Source organism: Canis lupus, chromosome 31, assembly GCF_003254725.2.
Source record: "Canis lupus dingo isolate Sandy chromosome 31, ASM325472v2, whole genome shotgun sequence".
NCBI classification, from domain to species: Eukaryota; Metazoa; Chordata; class Mammalia; order Carnivora; family Canidae; genus Canis; species Canis lupus.
In genome coordinates this window covers 26,353,127-26,363,858 of record NC_064273.1, presented here as the reverse complement: position 1 = coordinate 26,363,858, position 10,732 = coordinate 26,353,127, and the positions used below count along the sequence as shown (strand labels likewise).

The window sequence follows — 10,732 nt, the reverse complement described above, 5'->3', positions numbered from 1 at the left end:
GGCAACACAATCAATTTTCACAAAATGAACGCACTCATGTCATTTGTACCCAGGCAAAGAAACAGGGCATGACCAGCCCACAAAGGATCCCTGTGCCCATTTCCAGGCAATACACATTTTTTGAAGGGACATTCCTTTTTTTTTTTTCAAATTTTTATTTATTTATGATAGTCACACAGAGAGAGAGAGAGAGGGGCAGAGACATAGGCAGAGGGAGAAGCAGGCTCCATGCACCGGGAGCCCGACGTGGGATTCGATCCCGGGTCTCCAGGATCACGCCCTGGGCCAAAGGCAGGCTCCAAACCGCTGCGCCACCCAGGGATCCCTGAAGGGACATTCCTAATTTATTCTGTCAGTAGTTAGACTTCTATCTTGTTGTACATTTGTATAAACTGTATATGTATTCCTGTCTCCTTAAAGAGATAAATCTTCCAAATAAGCCAGATATGGACTTTGAGAAAGAAGAGCTTCAGATGAAGTCACATCTCCAGTGACTGGGAGAAGAGCTCTAATAACCTGGCTCCACAGACCTCATCCCCGACTCTGGATACACAGAGCCAAACCTCATATTCTGGGAATGCCATGCTTTTATGACACTATTTTCCCCTCTGGTTCTTCCATCTTGGGTTTTCTCTATGCTGAAGTTTATCAACCTGGCTATATCAGCTCTGCAGGTTTTTGATAATTTCTTCTTGGGCTATCGTTTGAGTTTGGCAGTGTTAACTCTGGTTTTTGTGGCCTTGGCTCTGGTTCTAGAAAAAAGAGAAATGATGGCAGTGCTATGTCTTTGGGATCTGGCTCTGGCTTAGGATGTGGCAGTTACTGAAAATTGAAGATTCAGCTGAATTTGAGCCAGTGGCATCTATCAAGTTCCATGCTTTGGATTTTAGGGATTCTGGATATATATAGATTTATCCTATTGTTTTACATTTACCAAGCTTCAAAAACCATTTCTTAGCTAATGACAGACTATCATCTTGGTCTTTCCAATGTAATAGGAACAATCTGTGATAGTCAAAATCTGGATTTTATTTACTCACAGCTGAGCTGCATGTATGTTGATTGATTAATAAGGTCACTGTTCTTTTTTAAGAGAGAAAGTGCAAGTGCAGGGGTAGGAGAGGGGCAGAGGAAGAGGGAGAGAAAATTTTAGGCAGGCTCCATGCCCAATGCAGAACCTGACTGGAGGCTGGATCCCAGGACCCTGAGATCATGACCTGAGCTGAAATCAGGACGCTTAACCAACTGAGCCACCCAATGCCCCAATAAGGTCACTTTTTCTAAAAGGAAATTAGGAGCATGTCTCCATCTTCATTTCTACTCTACTTCTCAAATAAATATATTGACCTCATCATACTCAAAAAGATAATCATATTCATCTTTATTTGGTTAGTTTCATTAGCAGATTTTGTGTTTTCCACGTAGGAGTTTAAAATATGTGATAACGAATGTTGACTACAACTCTGAAGGAGGACTTTTTAATTGTGACCTTGGACACTTGCTCAGGCTTCCTCTGACATTTCTGGCATTTGAGAGGGTGTGTGTAATTCCAGGCTCTTGCCATGGCCCAACTGGGTCTGGAGTGGGGTTGCAGGAGGTCCAGTCCTGCCCAAAACTGTCAGGGTAAGGAAAAGAAAGAATTGTCAGATCAGCTAGAGGCTCAAGAACATCAAAAGGAGCCATGAATTACTTTCTTTTACTGGACTGGGTTATTGGTCAGAACTCAGTTTTTATATTAGAGGTTGACAATCCCAAAAGAGACACATAAATCATTTCCCTTCTAACTAACAACTTTGTTGACTTACATATTAAGATTATGAGAGATTTTAGTACAGAAAGTTTCTATTCTGTTTCTACCAAAATCCTAACTACAAATTTCATGATCAATGTGTCTAAGCATAAGAGATCAGCTAACTTTTAGATCTGGGATCATGGAGCTCTTCCAATAGTCTCTGTGGCATTGGGAACTTCAAGTCCATTCACTCTAAATGGAGCTAGTTTTGAAACCAACATTGTATTCAGGTGTTGATCATGTTTTTTTTCTTTTGCTTGGGTTTCTGAGCCCAGCTTTTCTGTTTCACCCCTTGATTGGATACAACTAATTTGTTCAAAGTGAGACTGTGAATTCTCTTCATATTCTTCCTTTTGGCGAAGTCACAACTGATAGATCTTGAAGTATGATCTGATTGGATTCCACACATCTTTTCAGACCTTGTCCCTGATTCCAAAACTGAAGCCCAGTTAAAAGAGAGCCTGCCAGGAGCTCAATTCAGTGCTCATTATGAGTCAACAAGGCTTCAAGATGCTTCTTTCACCCTATTGTGTCACATGGCTCTTGTTTGCAAACTATATTATAGCAGCCCTTTTATATATCTATACTTCTTTTGGAATTAGTTCAATAATTCACACCATTTTAGAAGTAGGTATGGTCATATATTTATAGGAAATATGTGCGGTATGTATGTATACATGGGATTATAGCTATATATAGTTTTATACTATTGTTTTATGTTTTCTGAGCTTCAGTAACAATTCTTGGTTAATGACAAACTGTTGTCTTGGTTTGGGTCATATGTATATATATGTATGTAGGATATATGTGTAGGATATATATAAATATATAATATTTGTATATATAAAGGAAAGAGAGAAAGATAAAGAAATTTAACATAAGAGAAATTAAGTTTTGGGCAGGGGTTGACAGTTGGCAGACAGTAGGCCTCATGTAGCTAATCTGCATCCTCTTTTGTGCACGACATTTGTAAGATTTAACTTTTGAGGGTGTTTAAATAGAGCATGTGTTCTCTCATTTGCTGGAGTCCCTAAAGCCTTGATCGTCTTTCATTCACCACAACTCAGGTATTTATATTTTTGTATAACTCTTACAGATATTTAAGTTTATCATCATTGTTCCGGAGCTTTTAATAAAAAAGCAAGCATTTTTATTTTTTTAAATATTGAGGGTGGGATTTCAGACTCCAGAGTTACATCTTCGTTCCATTCTGTTGTGGTTCATTCATTTCCAGGCAGAACTAGGACTATTATTACTTTTCTTATCCTTTAAAACAAACAAACTGGAGCAGACTGCTCAAGTTCATCCTTTGTTATCCAGACTTACTTTTATATGCTGTTAATTCTGCTCTAGATTCAATGTAATAAAGATTCAAATGCTACTACTCCATTTGGGGGGGGGGGATAATATTTTATTACATTTTTGGCAAACTTTTTGTTGCTACTTGCATCACAAGAAAGCTCCCCCACTCATATCATTTTGTCTTTTTTTTATCTTATTTTCATCTTTTACTTCCTATTTTATTTATTAAATTTTATGGAGAGCACATTTGCATTCTTTAAATTTTTCTTCTCTTTCCTACAAGAGGTCATTTGCAAAAGAGTTGGCTTTCTTTCTTTGAGTGCAAGAATTTTTTTTTTCTCATTTGTCACAGAATTGTTTCATAGGCAATAAAACAACTTCATTTTGTGGTGAGATTTTAGCATTTCTAAGACCAGCTGCATTTCACCCAACCATTTATAGTAAATCTGCACTAAACTTTTTGCCCTAAGTTTACGCAAATAGCTACCATATATAATTTTTCATAATCCAAATTGTATCTATATAAGGAACAAAATATTCACTGTATGCTGAATAAGGATTTGGTTTTTTTCTTTTCAAATTTAGCATGTGTCTATTTCTTTCCTGCTTTTTTGGGTTTTGTGAATGTTTCTGTTTCCCAAATAAATATGCTTACTCCAACAATGCCACCCTGGGTTTGCATATAATGTGCTATATCCCTGTCATTTGGGCAAAACTTGTGTGGGTTTTGGAAGCAAATGATAAATCATCTCTCTTCCCTTCACCACATTATATAGAGCCAATTTCAGAAAATAAACATAGGTTGCTGACAGATGGGGATTCAAGCAAAAGTCACAGCTTTGTTACTTATAAATAAAATTAGAAAGTGCAGCCCAGCCACACCTGGACTCTAATGCTTCTCTGCTGCCACCTGCAAACAATGCTTCTGGCATGGTCGCAGGTAAGTGCTGGACACCTGCAAGTCACTACATTAGGCAGCTGGAAAGCCACATGGCAAAGGAGAAGAATGTATGTATCTTCTGAGACAGAGCACTAAAAGAACTGATTCTCAGGGCACCTGGATGGTTCAGTTGGTTAAGCAGTTGACTCTTGACTTCGGCTCAGGTCGTAATCTCAGGGACCTGGGATTGAGCCTTGAGTCAGGCTCCACATTCAGCAAAGAGTCTGCTTAAGGATTCTCTCTCTCTCTCTCAAATAAATAAATAAAAATTAAAAAAAAAAGAAGGAACTGATTCTCCCCTGCATAGGTTTGAATTCCAGCCTCATCGATAAGGTAATCAAAGGGAATGAATGGGGCTAGAAGTGTTATTCCTACACCTGTCCCTCTCAAGAAGGGGAAGTTTTATTATTCTTAAGGAAATGGGAGGATTAGGGAATAATTGCTCTCCCTCATAGCACAACAGATCATCTAGTTTTGATTAGCAGTGGGGATACTGAGGGACACTCTGCAGCAGGGAAAGCCTGCAAGGGTCCTTTGTATGTATCTCATGGAAGGACATTTAGCATATGGCCTGGTTGTGTGTGTTTGTGTTCTTGTGTGTATCAGAGCGAGATAGAGAGAGAGAGAGGGAAAGAGAGATATAGGAGTTTTTTCATATTTTAAGTTTGTGAAAGGACAGTTTTTTCTACCTACAAAGCATAATGTCATCTCTAAGTTATAGAGCTATGCCAGTAAAAACTGCAAACAAGGACCACATAAATTGTTGCCACACTTCAATGGAATATATACTGTATTTCTTTTACATTAGATTGTTAAAGAAACAAGTTACAGCATCATAAAATCTGAATTGTGAGGGACCTGAAATGCGAGGGAATGTGGCATAATTTTTTCCTTCCTCAATTAATATTTAAATTCCATCAACAGGGAACCCTGGGTGGCGCAGCGGTTTGGCGCCTGCCTTTGGCCCAGGGCTCGATCCTGGAGACCTGGGATCGAGTCCCATGTCGGGCTCCCGGTGCATGGAGCCTGCTTCTCCCTCTGCCTGTGTCTCTGCCTCTCTCTCTCTCTATCTGTGTGTGACTATCATAAATAAATTAAAAAAAAAATTAAATTCCATCAACAACATCCACATTGTCACCCATCCTCTTCTTCAATATCATTCACTGCTCTTGAAACAGATGAGATCTATGTGCCTATAGTTACCTGCAGTTATTCCTAACTCTCTTGTTAGGGAGTAATTATAATGGCTATTTAAATATTTGGAGATAACTGTTATTTCTTCCTTGTTTGAAAACCTAGACTCAACAGTCCAGTCCCTTTAATCTTTCTGGACCGCATTAATGTTCATTAATTTTCGTATTAAAGTGTAATTCTAAGAACTCACCATAGTGCTATAGCTATTTTCTGGCACAAACACAATATAACTTTGTACAATATGATTCTATAAATAAAATCTAAGGGAGAGAAATAACTAAATCTTAAAGATCATTTTAATTTTTATTCTCTTCATAACATAAAATCTATTATTGAAGCCTATCTAAATAAAAGTTTCATTTATTTTGTCTTTGTGATGTTTGTATTATATTATTAGAATATTAATTATTATATTTAATAAGAATATTATTAAAATCTTACCCATTGATCAAACTTTGCCAGATTTAATGTTTATAAAGTTTAGAATTCTTTTTTTAAAAGATTTTATTTATTTATCCATGAGAGACATAGAGAGAGGCAGAAACAGAGGCGGAGGGAGAAGCAGCCTCCTCACAGGGAGCCTGATACAGGACTTGATCCCCAAACCGGTATCATGGCCTGAGCCGAAGGCAGATGCTCAATGGCTGAGCCTACCCAGGAATCCCAAAGTTTAGAATTCTTAACATTGGATAACTTATTTCTGATTTAATATGATAAAAATTTATTAGACAGTGACTGTTTAGGTTATGCCCTATCTCATTTTCTAGTTAATATGAGATTTTAAGACTCATTTTTTTTTGTCCTTGAGGTTTAAATATATAACACAAATGAATTTTATTCACCAGGTTATAGAACTCACTCTTGGTTGTAGGAGTCCCGCATTAGTTATGAGTAGTTGACAACAACAAATTATGCTTCACTATTTGTAAGATATAGTTCATTCCTAATCATCTCATTTAACTGTTAACATTTTCACATTAGAGATGAGCAAACAATGGCTAGTTAGTGTCTGATTTAGGGAGACTTCGACCCCTGCTTAACCAGTTCAGACTCTATGTTTTTCCTTCTGCCACTGTGACTGCTCTGAAACACGGATTTGAATTCATCCATCCATTACTAATGCCTTCAATGGGATGTCCATGTTGTTAGCTGCTGTTCATGGGGCTGTGGTATTGTGGGGCTACCGTAGGTTGCAATGACCTTGAGTCCCAGGTCATGCACAAGGTGCTTCTTTGACTAGCTAGCACCTTTGGCTATGTATTCTCTGCAACAGCATTTTCCAAACTGGCTCAGTTTCAAAGATCAATTTTTAGTTAATCGTTGGTGTCAGCACATTAGCTGCATTCATAGTTCTTAAGAATTCAGCTTGTCTTTATCCAGAAATTATCCAGAAATTAATGTTGAGTGACCAAGGACAAACTGGAAATTTTCCTGTTTATCTGTTTTCTCCATTTGCTCTATTTAAAGGATTTTTCTGTTTCTGTTCTCTAGTAATCACCAATGGTAAAGCAACTGTGGTGTTCACATCTTTTCACTTAAATTGCTTCAAGTGGTATACCTTGGGCCTGCCGATTGCACCCAACTCAAAGAATCATTTTCATTTCTATTTTCTTCAAAGAGTTTACTCTTAGGTGACAATAATGAGCAGTATGCTAGAAGTATATACTTTATATAAAAGATCAAGCCTTTATTAAATGTGATGTGCACATTAATTCTCAACTCCATGTTGTGAGATCTTGGATTTATTATCTCAGTCGAAAGATTTTTAATCTTGAAAGTGTAGAAGCAAGTATGCTATTTTAAATGTCAGCATTCTTCATTAGCCAAGTTTTTGACCGGGCTAATTCAGTTGCTAATTCAGTAGACTGCAAGCCAGGCATGGAAGAGAATGAAGAATATTGCAGATTTCTTTCCTACAAAGCCGTGCCCAGAGTCAACTCAACTGAGGAGGGAATAGTACCTAGGAGGCGATTTACAGTGCTCTTAAGGTCCTTTGAAATGAAATTTTCACCTCATCAAGTTCTTCCCTTCCTCTATGACTAAAATTTCCCCAATTAGAGATTGATGGTCAAAAAATTAATTCAATATAATTGATTTATTTAGAGTCTTCTGCCTGTTTTCCAAATCCCACATCCCACCGTTCATACCCAACTGGCCTTGAGAGAATGGAAATCTTCTGAGGAAGGAGAGATGCGATTTTAGATTAAAGTGTTAAGTATTAAAAATAATTGGCTGTGAGGGACTTGCAGTATCTTAGGGTTTTCTTAGAAGACAAAACATAAATTTATTAATATAGTGATGGATAAAAACCTCATTGACTTAAGCTCCTGTTAAGTTCAGTTATGATTCTTGCTTGAGACAAATGAGTTTGTTTTATTCATTTATTTATCCCTTAGTGAATCAAAAAATAATGACCTTTGCTAGGGTAAAGTACAGCCCACCCAAGTAGAGCTAGACCTTGTCCAAACACAATTCTGCTTCTTAGGATTCTGAATATTTGATGGAACATGATGGCACATATTAATTCATTCCTTAATTCAGTTAAGCTACTGTTTTTCTTTGATGATACCTGATGAGTTTCATTTTATATAGGAATCTTATAAAGACAATGACATTAATAGTAGGGAATGAATGAAACAGTATCTAAAACCTAGTTTTAGCAGAGTCAGCCTATACACCCAAACCAACCAATGATACACCAATGTTGACATTGTGTGATTCTGATTGAACCAAAACACAATGTAGCTGGATTCCCTTGTATCTGCTATGTTCTCACCAGCACTGACCTAATGCCAAAGTCTTGCAAGATGTCACATTATCACACATTTCAATGTTAAGGCATTTGATGGAGAATGAAGAGAAGGGGATTATATTGCGCACCTTGCAATTTCCCAAATCCCTCTTTTCATCATTCTCTCCTTTTCCATGTTTCTACTGCTGTTATCATTGTCACTTGATGTCTTCTCATCACCAGTGTTTTCATCTTTTCACCCCTTACTCTGCATCCTTCTCCTCCACTTCCTCCTTGCTTTCTTCTTCAATCATAATTCCTCCAGTCTCCTTCCTTCCTTCTGAGCCTTCTCCTCCATGACACTTCCTGTTCTCCCCATTGTTAGGTAAGTTAGTTCACAATTCTCTCTCTTAGTTTCCCAAAATTTCACCCACATGCCTCAGTCAGTCAACAAAGCAGCAATAATTCAGAGGTATCTACTTTTAGAGCATTCAGTTAGAGAGGATGGGTGGGTCTGTTTTTTATTTTTAATTTCTCTTTTTCCTGTTGCATAACCCCCTTTCATTAGAACTTTTGCAAACCCACAACTGAGTGAATCTAAGAAACAAGTCTGCAATCCTCCCTTTAAGGAACCCATAGTTTAATTCAGGTAGAGAAAAAAAACAGAAGAGGGGTGCCTGGTTAAGCATATAATACTTGATCTCGGACCACTTAGATGGCTCAGTAATTGAGCATCTGCCTTCAGCTCAGGGCATGATTCCGGATTCAAGTCCCCTGCATCATGCTCCCCACAGGGAGCCTGCTTCTCCCTTTGCCTATGTCTCTGCCTCTCTCTCTCTCTGTCTCTCATGAATAAATAAATTCAAAAAATCTTTAAAAAACCAAACCAAAACAAAACAAAACCACTTGATCTCAGCTCAGGTTTTGCTCTCAGGGTCATGAGTTCAAGCCCTGTATTGGGCTCCATGCTGGATGTGGAGCCTACTTAAAACAAAAAACAAAACCCAGAAGAGGTACATTTGTTCTAACAGTGGTCCAAAGAGCTTGGCAAAATCATTTATGTTGGATTGGTCAGGTTACTTTCATAGAAGTGGCATTTAAGTGAATTATGATTTAAGTGGGGGCATCTCAAAGGCAGAGATGAGTTTAGAGAAGGGGCCTTCCAGTAAGCAGAGTCAGTGGGAACTAAATTTTTTAGAGCAGGAATCAGCAATGAACATATGGAAATGGTAATAATTCTGGCTGCCTGGTGCACAGGAAGGAAGAGGGATAATGGATGATTTGCTTGGAAAGTCTGGCTGGGGATAAATTCTGATGGGGCTTAGCAGCTAATGAGAAGTTTAGACTTTAGTAGCAATGGGGAACCAATGATAGGTGTTGAACCTGCAAATAACATAATAATGCAAGGCTTTACAAAGACATATTTGAATAAATTAAAGGACGGGTAGGAAGAGGAAAGAGTCTGGAGGCAGAGGTATTAGAAGTCATTGTGATATTGCAGGATAGACATAAGATTTTCAGTAATTTCTCACTGTAGTATCTGATATTTCTTCATCAAATGTGAAGAAGAAAGATTTTCTTTTTTTCCCCTCACAAGCTGATTTAGAGCTCACAAATTTTGGCTTCCTGTTTGAACAGATGTGTTGGTTCATTTGTTAATATCTCCTCAAAGTTCAATCATTTACTTGGAAAGATGTTTTAGAAGTTTCATATTCCCTTGAAAGGAAATAAAAGGATAAGACTACAGTATTTCTTAGAATAGTATTTCAAAAGTGAACAAATGACTTGAACAGTACATGCCAAATATGTAAAAAGTATAACCTATTAACTGTTGTCGACTATTTAATCAGTTTTTCTACTAAGAGATAACATCCAGAAGAGTGTTTCTGGGAATATTAGAAAGTTAAATGAAAAATCTTTATCCTTTACTTAAGTGTTAGAACATACCATGTCACACTATTATGCCTGTGTAAGTTCCTGAGTTTTTTGCTAAAGATAGCAAAAACTTTAAAATGTAAGGCAGGTTTCTATAATTCAGCGATTATGATAGCTGACTCTGGAGGACTGTTCATTAAATTAACATTTATTCACTTATTTATAAAATAAAGCCATTGTAAAAAAAATTTGTTAAACTTTTAAATTTCTCAGATGGTTCATCATTCATTGGTAGAAGCCAACGTATTTTAAGGAAATCTTTCATTTAATGGTAAGATACTGATTTTAATTTCTCACACTCCATACAAAATACCCCTCAGAAAGGATCCCTAGTCATTGACACAGGTCCAAGTACTCTTATAGCACAGGATGCCATTTTGCCTCAATTTTTCAAAGAGAAACTACGGGTATTAAAAATTATTAATGAGGGGAGGAGGGGCGAGATGGCGGAAGAGTAGGGTCTCCAAATCACCTGTCTCCACCAAATTACCTAGAAAACTTTCAAATTATCCTGAAAATCTATGAATTTGGCCTGAGAATTAAAGAGAGACTAGCTGGAATGCTACAGTGAGAAGAGTTCCTGCTTCTATCAAGGTAGGAAGACGGGGAAAAAGAAAGACACAAAAGGCCTCCAAGGGGGAGGGGCCCCGCGAGGAGCCGGGCTAAGGCCGGGGCGAGAGTCCCCAGGACAGGAGAGCCCCGTCCCGGAGGAGCAGGAGCTGCACCGACCTTCCCGGGGGGAAAGGGGCTCGCAGGGAGGTGGAGCAGGACCCAGGAGGGCGGGGATGCCCTCGGGCTCCCGGGGACACTAACAGACACCTGCGCCCCGGGAGAGTGC

General features: G+C 38.1%; 1 protein-coding gene across 1 annotated transcript in view; it reads left to right on the top strand.

Moving 5' to 3' along the window:
- Positions 1 to 10,732, top strand: part of LOC112661783 (keratin-associated protein 11-1) — a 73,095-nt gene that overhangs the window by 44,413 nt on the left and 17,950 nt on the right. The window lies entirely within an intron of this gene.